This window comes from Rutidosis leptorrhynchoides, chromosome 11, assembly GCF_046630445.1.
Source record: "Rutidosis leptorrhynchoides isolate AG116_Rl617_1_P2 chromosome 11, CSIRO_AGI_Rlap_v1, whole genome shotgun sequence".
Taxonomy (NCBI): Eukaryota; Viridiplantae; Streptophyta; class Magnoliopsida; order Asterales; family Asteraceae; genus Rutidosis; species Rutidosis leptorrhynchoides.
The window spans coordinates 72,129,056-72,143,216 of NC_092343.1; positions in this window are offsets into that span (position 1 = coordinate 72,129,056).

The window sequence follows — 14,161 nt, forward strand, 5'->3', positions numbered from 1 at the left end:
AACAAATCGGTTTGTAATTTTGATCAAAAGATTTTCTCGTTCAAGCTCGAGTTTAGATATCATTGAATTCCATGAGTTTGAATTCTCAATCTTTAAGGTCAATCTCAAGGATTGAGTAATATCAGTCTTAAAAGCTGATTTTTGATCTTTAAGGAGATTATTCTTTCTGGAAATCTGATTCATTAGTCTTATAAGCTAATTTATACGGTACCCCCCATTGTACAAGACAGATCCTCTCATGGTTAGGATAATTCTGACCACCTGGCGACCCTGTTTGATGCTGAGGTTCGTGGATTTCCAGCTGATTTTCGAGGAAACTTTTCAAGGTTTTTCGTAGACTCTACAACTGGTCTGGACGACAACTTCCTGACCTAAATCAAGAAGCGCGTGTCTTTTTCTCGTAAGACTTTACTTCCTTTTAAATTCCATTTATATTACAATAAACTGGGTAAAATTGATTAATGTCATCCAAAACAAAAGTATCTTTAATTATTTGTACAAAAATATGTGATATATGTTTTAAATAACTTGATAAATTTTTCCCACACTTGGCTTTTATATTTCTTTCTTTGCCTTTTTATTCTCTTCTATTCCATTTTAAATGAATTCAAGCGTTTTGGGTTGTTTCTCAATTTATGTCCTTTCCGAGGTAACAATAATTTCGGTTTTAACACCTAGTTTTATTGTTCATAAATATGTATAAACGAGATTTTGAATTCATTTATTTGAAAATTTTTAAAATTTTTACTAGAAGTGGGTAGTCAGTATATAAGACTAGGGTTGTTCTTTATTATCAGAGAGCACTAGAGTCTAATACAACTATTGCGTTACTAGTAAAGTTTAACGGTGGCTATTAAACCAAGTGTACAAGTCAAATTTTTTTTTTTTTAAAACCGAAAGAATTTAATCCCTTCCCACACTTAAGATCTTGCAATGCCCTCATTTGCAAAAAATCAGTAACAATTTAAATTATTGAGGGTGATTAGCATAGAAAAATGATTAAATTTTACCAAAGTTTCCAAACATATTGTTGTTTGTTTGAATGATAAATGGTGCACATCATTTGTTCATTCCTGCAGTTGTTATTTCACATATATTTTGCATCTTGTAGTCAAAATTAGTTGCTTTTGCTGAACTTAATGTCAGTCTTTGAAAATGCGCTGTTTTACCCTGTTGTGTCATTAGATAAAATACATACAATACAAATATAAACATTCATGGTATTTTGAAATGGGACTTAATATCCCACTTTCAAATGACAAAAATGAAATATTAGTACAAAATAATAAAAATGTTAAACATTACATAAAAGTATCAAAATGTTAAATGTTTAACATAAATAGATAAAAATAATAAAAGATAAGAAATCACCAATGGAACACTATTGATTTGGATAGGGATTCCAGTTCATATCATCGCTCGGGTTCAATGGTTGGTGATAGGTGTCCTGGTAGGCTTGATTGGGGTCGTACAGGTCAAAGGGTGGTCGCATGTCGGGCTAATGTGGTGGATAAAAAGCAGGCCGAGTCGGGATGTAGTTATGTGGTACCTGATATGATAGCTGGATCATGATTTGGTGCTGATGAACTTGCCAGCTATCGTGTTGGCATCACCTGGAGTGCTCATACTCATCCGCAGCTCTCCACTGCTCATACTGATGATGCCTAGCCTGGTTATTCATTTCCACCTCATCTACATGCTGGAAGACATCGGTATAACTATCCCTAATGACATCCCTAATATCATCTGCTTCCTCCATCTCCTCATCCAAACCCCTCTCTACCTATGGATGGGTGCCCTGATATGGTATTGGCATATTATGCCTCCGTTTTAATACCTTTACACCTTGATAAACCTGCAAACCTATAGTATCAGTTTGTTCCTCAACCACCATCATTGGACCCCCGTGTTCCCTATCTACACCTAAGTACTCTCCAATGAGAGTAACAAAAATACCTCCTCCTATTATTCTCCCGTCCTGTATACCTTCCACAACTTTGGACAAATAATACCCAATACAGTAGGGGATATTAACAAAGCCTCTAGTGTCTCGAATACACTTAAGGTAGAATAAATCATTTAGGGTTACTTTTTCCTTGTTTCTACCTCTTTGTGTAATTGAGTTTGCTAAAAATCTATGAATTATGCGAAGCTCTGCCTTATTAATATCTAAATAGGAGTGTCTTCCTCCCCGCGTAAACACATTAAAATTTGACATACGCCTCCATATGGCGTTACCGTCAAAATCTCTATCTACCCTATCACCTTGATAAATTAAAGCTGTATAATCAGGTGATAATAATTCAGCGGGGGTGTAAATCTGTAAAGCTCTAGCCATGTCTATCATAGACATCCTGTACATCCTACCTCCAAGTAAAAATTTAAGAAAAGTCTTATCGTCTAACCTATCTACATCCTTATTTAAGGCTATAGTACTCATTAGCTCAACACACCACTCCTTATATACAGGCCTACTAGTGGTAAATAAACGTTCCCAATCAGGAAAAGAAGAGTTGCCATACCTTTGGATTAGTAATAGCCTAACTGAGTTAACTAGGTTGACCCTTTCCAAAGGCTCCCAATCTATTACCCTTGATACTTCCACATTTTTGGTGCAAAGCTTAAATTTGTTACGTTGGTATGTTGGGTAATCTCTCCAGCTTCTATCAAATCTTAGATTGGGATGTACCTTATGTTCATGAATTCTTGAGTGTTCTATTACATGGTGAACGGGAAATACTATGTAGGCAATAAAAAATTGTGGTTCTGGTTCATAGTATGGCACGTGTTGATCATAATGTTGTTGTTGTTCAGGTTGTGGTTCTGGTTGTGGTTCTTGATCAGGTTCTTGTTCAGGCTGTCTAGACGATGATGCACCGTCCGTATCTGTATTTCTCTGCAAAACACATTAAACACAAAATTTGTGCATCCAAATATGCATTAGTGTTAGCAAAATAACAAATTAAAATAATTACAATAACATGTTTAATCCATATTAAACTTATACTCATTTTCATATTTTCTACAATTTTTCAATTTTTCAAATAAGCATATATGAAAAGGTATACAAAGTTCATAAGCATTCAACTCAAATAACATGTTAAAATAACCATTACTAGCAATTAAACAAGTTTCAAATATCATTTATATCAAAATAATCAAGTTCATGAATTTTAGACTTAAAAAGTCCACTTTGATGCTCAAAAATCATGTTTAGGATATAGGTTTGGATCATTTAGCAACCTAAACATGTTACACTACTTAATTTAGCAATAATTCATAACAAAAATCGGCCATAACCTGTTTATATCAAAAAGCCCCAAATTACTCAAGACTACAAACTCTAGATTCTAAAAATTTTGAAGTTTAAGGCTTCAAATCATGTTAAATAGCATCAATCTAGGTTATACAAGCATAATATATGAATAATTTAACTCTAATTACACTAGAAATTATCAAAATTAAATTAGGTAAAAATTTGTTCAAGAACACTAAAATTCGGTAAAAATTTGTTCAAGAACACTAAAATTCGAATTTAAAGAGTTTTAGGGGTGAAATCGTTACCTTCTTTGAAAAACTTCTGAACAAACGCATGATTAGAGCGGATTATAGCAAGAAATTTGGTTGATTTTGATGAAAAATTGATGAAATTTGAGAGTATTTTTGAGAGTGTTCGTGTTTGTGTGTGTGTAAAAGTGAGGAGCTGACCAGTCGACTGGGAATTTGTTTCTGCCCAGATTTTTTGGCCCATGCGACCGCATGGTTCTCAAGGGTAAACCCCATGCGATCGTATGGGGTCTATTTCTTTTTCTTTTTTTTATATAAAAACCTTTTACTATTAAAACAATTAAGTGAATAATTTTAAACTTTTGTTTTCCTTTTTAGATTGAGGGCGTTTCGGTACGTTTACCTAGTTCGTCCCGTGACAAAATTTTAAGATTTGTCATTTTAAAACGTTGTTTTTAGAAGCAAATATTTTTTGGGTTTTTTTTAATGTTTTTGGCATACTTTAGATCAATAAAATTAAAAAATAATGATAATAAAATTTCTCGTCCCGCCCATGGGTAAAGCAATTTCGATTCAACGACCTAGTCTTCAACTCACGATGAACTTTCGATATCAAATTTTTAACTTAATGAAATAAAGTAAATTTTTGTTTTTAAATTCACACCAAACTTAAATTTTAAAATGCATAAAATTTCATATAAATATTATTAATATTTATATACATTAATTTTACAAACTTATATTTAAAAATAATATAGTTATATATTAATTTTAAAAAGAGGGTAAAATAAAAATAAAAATCTTTTTGATCTTTTATCCCACTTTAATCAATCAAATATTAACAAAAATATACGTCCCTCTTTTGGGTAAAGTAATTTCGGCTATATTACCTAGTTTTACTTCTGACGAATTTCTGAAATATTTTGGATTGATTGATTAAAGATATTTATACCTTATGAATAAATGGTAAATTTCGCAGTGATGAATTAAATTTTTGTATGATATCAATAATTTCTGTTTCGCATACCTAATTTTATTGAATATCAATTTAATACTTTATAACGAACGATTCAGCGTTTATTATCAAAAGGTTAAAAGCAATAAATAAAAACAAATTAAAACTGTACATACTTACCTGTGAGATAGAGTTCTCAGAGACCTGCTTTAGCCGACTCATAGGAGAGTCGTACGATTTGGTTTTCCATAGCTACATAAGCGTAACCTCGAATTTTCAATAACTTTTCTTCTAAACATATGAATGGTCCTTCTCTGCATAGAGTAACGAACTCGGTATTGGAATGTGTTTGATTGTTCGAACATTTCCCTTCGTGTGACCATTTTCCGCATTTATGATATCTTTCAAGGTGTGGTACTCTTCTTTTTGTTGAAGATTTTGATTTTCCTTTACCAAAATGTATCTTATGATGATCTTTCCTGAGTTCTTTCCTCACTTCGTCCATTTTGCCTCTTATGAATGATACCAGTTCACTCGGAAAAGTATTATTATTACGTTTAGTAATCATAGCGTGTAGTAGTAGACCATGGGTCAGATCAAAGGAATTCTTCATCTCGTAAAAGCTAAAAGAAATAAAAATTTAGAATGGAGGAAGAAGACTAGTTCTTTAGGGTCTGCTAGGGAAAGACCATTTGGATTCCATTCTCGAGAACTACACGAAAACAGAAAATCTAACCCTAGACAGCATTATATTATCCTTTAAAACATTTGAATCTCCCCACACTTGTGATTAACTTCATTATTAATTTCAATTGGAACATCAACAACTTGCATATCTCTGACTTTTGCTTCAAGCCATTTGTTGATTTCCTCTGTAACATTCACAAATTCAATTAACATCGCCTTTTCTTTAGGCGACAAATTGGATACTAATCTGTTACATAACTTAAAGTTCCTCTTAATCCTAGCATCTTGAATCCGTTTATAAAGTTTCTTCGTTGAACTGTTAAAAATGGGTCCAACTAATTTTGTATCAACAACGGGGTTCTTTGTGAAATGCCCCGTCCTAATCCACCTGGACGAAGTCTTCAACAGTTGGTCCCATTGCGAGGTTCTGACCTCTATATGCCATGAACGACTCCATGTAATATGAGCAAATGCACAGCGGAAGATTTCTTTCATACCTGAGAATAAACATGCTTTAAAGTCATGCTTTAAAGTGTCAACTAAAAGGTTGGTGAGTTCATAGGTTTATCATAAAATAATAAAATTCATCATTTTGATAGACCACAAGATTTAAATCATGCATGGTACAAATGGGCCCGAATCCTATACCCACCTGTAATGTACATGCGATATCCTTTAAATACAGTACACCTTTCTCGTGTACGAAATCATCTTTCCTAAATCTTAGTAAACGTACACATATCTCGTGCACAAAAATAACATACACATAACCTGTGTATAAAATCATTCTCTCGATACATAACATTCTCATCAATTGGTGGCAATTATCCTGTCCACATAATTCAATGGTGGCAATTATCATGTCCACATAATTCAATGGTGGCAATTATCATGTCCACATAATTCAATGGTGGCAATTATCATGTCCACATAATTCAATAATAATCCGCAGAACTTCTGTCTGCACAATAATTCATTCGAGGAATGTTTCACTTGTGTCTATCTCGTCAAACATTTATAAAAGCATTTCATGTATTCGCAGTTCAAAATATATTTCAAAGGCATTTAATAAAGCAGTTGTAAAAACAGCGCATGTATTCTCAGTCCCAAAAATGTAAAGAGTAAAAGGGAGCAAATGAACTCACACATATAAATATTGTAAAACAGTTACTAAAGCATTTGCATGTATTCTCAGCCCAAAAATGTAATGAGTAAAAAGGGAGCAACTGAAACTCACCTAATGTATTTTGTAGTAAAAATACATTTTACTATATTGAACAACTGAACAATGCAGGGTTGGCCTCGGATTCGCGAACCTATATCATTTGTATATATTAACACATATCACATTTAATCGACTAAGTTTATTTATATTAAATAATATATTAAGATTAATATCTTTATATATATAGGATTTTATTAAGATATGTTTTTATATAACTATTACTTTATTTGGTAAAATAATATTTATAATAGAAAGTTGTAATATTTTTATAAAAATAAGGATACTACTAATGATAATAATAATAAATAATAGTAGTGTTAGTAAAAATGATGATAATAATATATAAAAATCTTGATAATGATAATAATAATAATAATAATAATAATAATAATAATGATAATGGTAATAATAATAACAAAAATAATAAATGTGCTACCTTAATGAAACAAGCTCCAAAAAGGAAAATTAATTGCCCATGCCCGGGCTCGAACCCAAGACCTCTTGTATAAGGCAAACACCCCTAAACCATCCTTCTATCTTTGCTTTTCTAATTAAAATTGTATACCATATATATTTAATCAGTTCCTTCGGCCCAAATAGAAAGGCAGCCCAACAACCAAATTAACTAAACCCAATAATAGTGCAGTCCAAAAATAGCCCGATGCAAATGGAACTCTGTGGGTTTGTGGGTTCTTGTTTTCATGGTTATTGTCATAACCCGGCCTTAACCACAAGGACGAATACAATAACATATGATTTCATCGCGAGGTATTGACCTCTATATGCGACGTTTTTCAAAAACTGCATTCGTTTTTTACAATACAAACCATAACTTTTATTACAAATACAAGGTTTAAACAACATAATAATGATTATCATTTATCGATAATCTTAGCCTTACAAACTTTACATGTGATGATAACAACACAATTTCCAACGTATTTTACATTACAACTTCTCCGATATGCAGTTTTATTTTTGACACAAATATGCATACTCAAGATCTTGCTTAAATTCAACATGTTGTAGCGGAAGCTTTTAGTTATCACCTGAGAATAAACATGCTTAAAACGTCAACATAAAGTTGGTGAGATATAGGTTTGATGCCGGCAGCGTTATAAATATAGACCACAAGATTTCATATATAAACGTTTTAATAAAAATATTCTAAGTTGTTGAGCACTTGATAACCATACTTAACATTTAATCAACGTCGCATATTCCCTTTATTATGAAATCTTACTACACCGTACCAAGTGTAGTCACCGAAATGAAGTACTGTGCAATCGTTGATTACTGGTCGTCCAGTCCGGTTGGGGTTGTCAGGCCCGATAGATCTATCAACAGGATTCGCATTTACAATACATCATATAAATAGTAGTTACCAAGTTACAGGGAAGTATGCCAGTGGTACAACTCAACGTAGAATATATATTTTTAATCACTTGTGTCCATAACGTAAATCATAAAATGCATGTATTCTCATCCCGAAATATTTAGAGTTTAAAAGTGGGACTATATACTCACTTTTGCCTTGAAGGTATTTAACTCGACTTGGTCTCCGATAGATATCACGAACCTAACCATATATATAATATATCAACATATTTTCTTTTCAAGTAATCGTTACATATATATATATATATATATATATATATATATATATATATATATATATATATATATATATATATATGTACTTATAATACTTTTAATGTTTTCTTAGTCCGTAGTTAGCAGTCTGATGTTAGTGGTCCACAATTAGTTGCTCAATAAAATAAATAAAGACCCCATCGTATTCGTATTGATCAGAATTAATCTCGACCCATGGTACCATGTTGTCAAATGACGTGTTGCGTACATAAAGTACCGTGTTGTCAAATGACGTGTTGCGTACAATCATGAGGTCTTATGATTAATCTTCTCGTGTTGTTTACGGGTGGTCCTGAAATATATAAAATCAAATCATAAGTAATTATATAAAAAATATCATATTAATTAGAAAAGATATGATTAATTTACTTTTTCTCCAAATATTTTCGTAGCTAAACTAGCTTCGGATACCCAATCTTGTTTTAGTCGTAGTTTCTTCATTACAACTCCGTTTTTGTTGGTTCAACTTGCCACTTCCTTGGATCGAGTCAAATTTTAAGAATATGAACTGAAAATTCCTTAGTTTGTATTCGAAATCACAGGTTATAGGTCAAACTTTGGTGAAACTTATGAAAGTGATCATTTTCCATCATAAAAACAACATTTAATGATCATTTTTCTAAAAATACTTACACTTTGAGTTAAACCATGAAATTTTTATGTGTTAACATATTCATAAGAAATATCATTTTTCCAGAACAAGAACTTCCAATTCAGAGTTCAAGATGGTTTTTAATTATCCAACCTAAAACAGCCCCCGGTTGCACTCCGACGACGTAGATTCAGTTTTAAGGTGTTCTTTGTAAAAACAAGTTGTATCTTGTTAAGTTAGCATATCATTATGATATATTACAGGTCTTGAAGTGTTTTAAAAGTTAAGTTAGAAGGATTTATTTAGTTTGCGAACAAGTTTGAAATCATTCAAACTAGGTTCTTGTTGTTAAAATTTTACAACACAAAATAAGATAGCTATATAAATATGAATCTAATAAGGTTATGAATAAGGTTACTACCTCAAGTTACTTGGACAAAGTTACTGTAAGAGATAAGAAAAATCCTAGAACCAAAAGAGTGATGGAGTTGGATTGAAGATTGGAAGCAACTTAGGACATAAACTTGAAATGAAAGTAGTATCTTGTAGTGTTTTTGTTTGATCTTGATATGGTGGTTATTAAGGTGATTCTTGAGAGAATTTTTGCTGGATTTCTTAGGGATGCATGAGGCTTATAAGTGTGTGTTCCTAGCTAGAGAAATGATGTAGTAAAAATTGAAAATGGAAGAGGTATATAAAGCCATAAAAAACTTGATTATGGGGGAGACATGGACAAATTTCCTAACTTGTAATCTTGTGAAATTGTCATACTATCTTACAAAAGTAGTTACCTCTCCTTTAGGGCAGTAACATAGTTGATTAAAATGTTGATTTTATGTGTATATACTAATAGTAAATATGTATAGAAGCTGGGTATGATACGGGTACATATACCCTAGATGTACGTATAAAAATCTTGAGAAAACGGAACGAGAATTCAAATATAGCTATCTTTTGTGAATATACTTTTATTTTTTTATGTATATAAACCTTTAAAATTGATTAAATACATATCTATACGATACTTGTATAAGTATTATAAGTTTTAAGTATTTATGTCAAAGAACGTTATGTATAGTTATCGTTTTGAAAACTTAAGTTAGTAGTTTCAAAATATACTTATAACTCATTGTTATTAGTACACAATGAGATGTTAAACCATCCTTAGATCATGTTAAATATATATAAATACGTATATATACCTAAACGTATAATTATCGTATGTTATATAGTTCGTGATATCATCGGTCAAATTGGACGGTCAAACGTTGTGTAAAATTCTTTTCAAAAACATAAGTCTCAACAATTTAGATTGCTTATCATGTTGGTAAGGTTTAATTTATGTAAATATTAATCTCATAAGTATAAAACGATTGGAAAAATCCGGGTCGTTACAGTTATGAGAAACAGAAACAGATCATCAACTTTATACATACCCATCATAATCTCATGTACCATTATTCAATATCTCTCGTCATCATCATCATTCTAAACATCATCACCGAATACTATCATCATCATCAATATCAAACATCATTGCTAGTATTTATGAGGATGATCATCATCTTTTATACGTGTATATCATAAACTTAATAAAATCATACTAAGTTATCATCAACCTAATTGAAATGAGCGGGTGTGATGAATTTGGGCTCGATGGAAAATAGAATTTTTGGAACACAACCCGTTAGCAACCTGGAATACAGCCTAATATAAAATGACTAGACTTGTTTTACGACCCAATCATTATAATCCTAGTTTAATATGCAGTCCAAAAGATAATAACAATTCTTTTAGATAGAAAGCAAACAAGGAAGCTGTCATCAACAACGTCTCACCTAATCCTTCGTATTCATCATAAAAAAAATCAACACGTCCCTATATATGGTCCCTTACGGTCTGCCATGAATTCTTATTCGGTTCCACTTGCAATTTAAATACTTGTTCTAATATTCTATGTTCTCAAGTGGACAAAAATCTCAAACAAAAGTGTGGTATAGTTTCGTTCAACCACTGCACTCTTTTCTTATTCCAATGTATCGAAACAATAAATATAATAGCAAAAGGTTACGGTAGTATAGCAGTTCATTGTTTAATAATGTTGGGCTCTAAAGGTGACGGTTTGGGATGACTAAGAGACATCAGTAGCAATGTACAGTAGGCTGCAGTTAAAGTAAACGAAGGAAGTAATAGAGATAAGTATTATAGCAGCTGCAGTTTCAGGGTGGTGTTGGTGTTTGAAATAAAACCAGAACAGTAGGTTGATTCGTGGTAATTGTGATCAAAGTGGAGTGGTGAAGGGTAGCGGTTATGTTGGGTTTTATTGCAACAGTAAAAGAGGCATAGCAGTAGCTTTAACAGCGGTGTTGGGTTGGACTTAAAAATTGGTGATGGTGGTTTAGAGAAAAAAAAATGAAGGGTTTCATGGTGATATTGTAGTTTTCGAATGGTGGTGATGTTTGGTCTCAAGTTCCTTATAAACTTTAACAAATGATGGTGATTATTATCGGGGAAGAATAGTAGCAATCGAAGTAATAATAGGATGGCATTTATAATAGGTTGTTGTGTCTATCATACAAAGAAAGAAAAGAAACAGAAACAATTGCAAGTGATGATGATCGTATTGATTATTAGAAGGAAATTGAAGTGGGTTTAATCAAGAAGAAAGGTGGCGGTGGTTGGGTGGGTTAAGATGGATGGTGATCTTAGAATAAAGGTGTTAATAAATGTGCTGGGTTTGGTTCTTGGTTTGTTAATCCAGAATATACAGAAAGATGTGTGTCATGTATATGTAATGTTTATAATATAGATAAAGATATATAGATAGCTAATGATAGATATAAGTGGTGTGTTGTGGTGATTCTGAAGATTAAAAATAGAATTATGAAATGATTTGTTTAATGTAAACCTGAGAATTAGTGTCGAAATATGAGGATGAACAACGAGCATTGTTGAAGATATACGAATATGAATCATCTGAGTTTATGATGATCATGAGCACTGTACGAGCCTAAATTAATAAGTATATGCTATTTTGATTTTCTGTGTTTTGTTTATCTCTATAGACTTATGTATAACTATATTATAAGTATGAGAGTGAACAAGAGAGAGAGAGGAAGGGAGATAGATAATGAGTATGTATGAGTCGACAAATTATCACAGGCAAATAGGAAGGGAGGAAAAATCTGAAAAGTGGATGTTGAAGTATAACGGACTACTGATTGAATTGATCCCACCTATGTATAATTAATATTAATAATTAGTATATATAAATATATTAATAATAATAATATTTATAATAATAATATTAATAATTATATTAATGATGATAATAAATAATAATGATATTACAAATGTTAATATGGATATCAATAACATTAGTAATAGTAATAATATAAGAAATTAAATGTATCAAATTTATATATATATATATATATATATATATATATATATATATATACACACACATCTCTATTTACAATTAAATTGTTCGTAAATCGTCGAGAGCAGTCGAAGGTCAATTGAATATATGAAACAGTTCAAGCTTTTTGAGACTCAACCTTACAGACTTTGCTTATCGTGTCGAAATCATATAAAGATCAAGTTTAAATTTAGTCGGAAATTCCCGGGTCGTCACACTTTGTTATCAGGTCATCATTGTGTGTTGCTTCATCTTTCCCACACTTAGGCGTTTTTATTGGTTCAACAGTTTTGGTTGGTGAAGATTGAAACTTTCGATTCACAAAGGTGACCGATTTATCACCACCTCTAAGTGTCATTCTACCTTCTCTTACATCAAAGAACGCCTCGGTGGTTGCTAAAAATGGGCAACCTAAAATTAGAGGAATATCAAGGTCTTCCTCCATATTAAAAACTATGAAGTTTGCAACAAAGGTCAAACTTCCCACTTTAACAAGTAAATTATTGGCTATTCCAACCGGGTGTTTAATGGTTTGATCAAATAATTGAATACCTATTCTGGTTGGTCTTAATTTACCCACATCGAATCTTTTGTATAAGGAAAGAGGCATAACATTCGCACTTGCTCCTAAATCTGCGTGCCCATTATACATAGCACCATCATTAAGCAAGCAAGAAATGATAAATTCACCTGGGTCTCCTACTTTAGTAAGTAGAGTTGGTTTGTTAACCTTTTCTGGGTGATCTTTTCTTGGTTCTTTCACTTCTACTTGAACTTCTTGTTCACATTTTACCCCTTTTCTTGGAATGGGAGGTTTATATAGAAATTCTTCTTCATCGCTCTAATTTGAAGCCTCTCTGTCTTCCAATTTTGATTTTTCATATGTCGTTGACAACATATTTATGTTTTCATTCTGAGGGTTTTCTTGGGTGGTGAAATTATGATTAACTTCATTATCAACTTCCATCGGATCATGTATGTAATGTTTAACTCTGTGACCATTAACTTTAAATTTAATCCCATTTGAATTTATTATATCTATTGCTCCGTATGGAAAAACTCTTTTGACTATAAATGGTCCAGACCATCTTGATTTCAATTTTCCAGGAAATAGCTTGAATCGTGAATTGAAAAGAAGAACTCTGTCTCCTTCCTTAAATTCTTTTGAACTTCTGATTCTTTTATCATTATATTTCTTCGTTCTTTCCTTATAGATTAACGAATTTTCATATGCATCATGTCTTAATTCTTCTAATTCGTTTAGTTGACTTAATCGTAGACGTCCAGCTTCATGCAAATCAAGATTACATGTCTTCAAAGCCCAAAATACTTTGTGCTCAATTTCTACTGGAAGGTGACATGCTTTTCCTTAACTAAGTTTAAAAGGTGTGGTACCAATTGGAGTTTTGTAGGCTGTTCTAAAAGCCCAGAGTGCATCCTCCAATTTCATGGACCATTCCTTTAGATTCGATCCTACAGTTTTCTCTATAATACGTTTTAAAGCTCGGTTGGTGTTTTCAACTTGTCCACTTGTTTGTGGATGATAAGCGTTTGAGATTTTATGAGTTACTCCATATCTTTTGAGAACTTTCTCAAGTTGATTGTTACAAAAATGAGTACCCCGATCACTTATTAAAGCTTTCGGTGTTCCGAACCTAGCAAAAAGACATTTTAGGAAGTTGACTACAACTCGTGCATCGTTAGTTGGGAGAGCTTGTGCTTCCGCTCATTTAGATACATAATCAATGGCAATGAGAATGTAGAGATTATTATGAGATTTTGGAAATGGACCCATAAAGTCAATACCCCAAACGTCAAATACTTCACATACTTGAATGACATTTTGTGGCATTTCATCACGTTGACTTATTTTTTGGCCCTTTGACAAGCATCACAGGATTTACAAAGAAGGTGCGCGTCTTTGAAAATTGTAGGCCAATAGAATCTAGCATCGTAGACTTTTCTTGCTGTAAGTTGAGGCCCATAATGCCCTCCTGTTGGTCCTGTGTGACAATGGTTTAAGATTTGACTAGCTTCATCTCCGAATACGCATCGGCGTATTATTCCATCGGGACAACTTTTAAACAAATGTGGATCTTCCCAAAAATAGTGTTTTATATC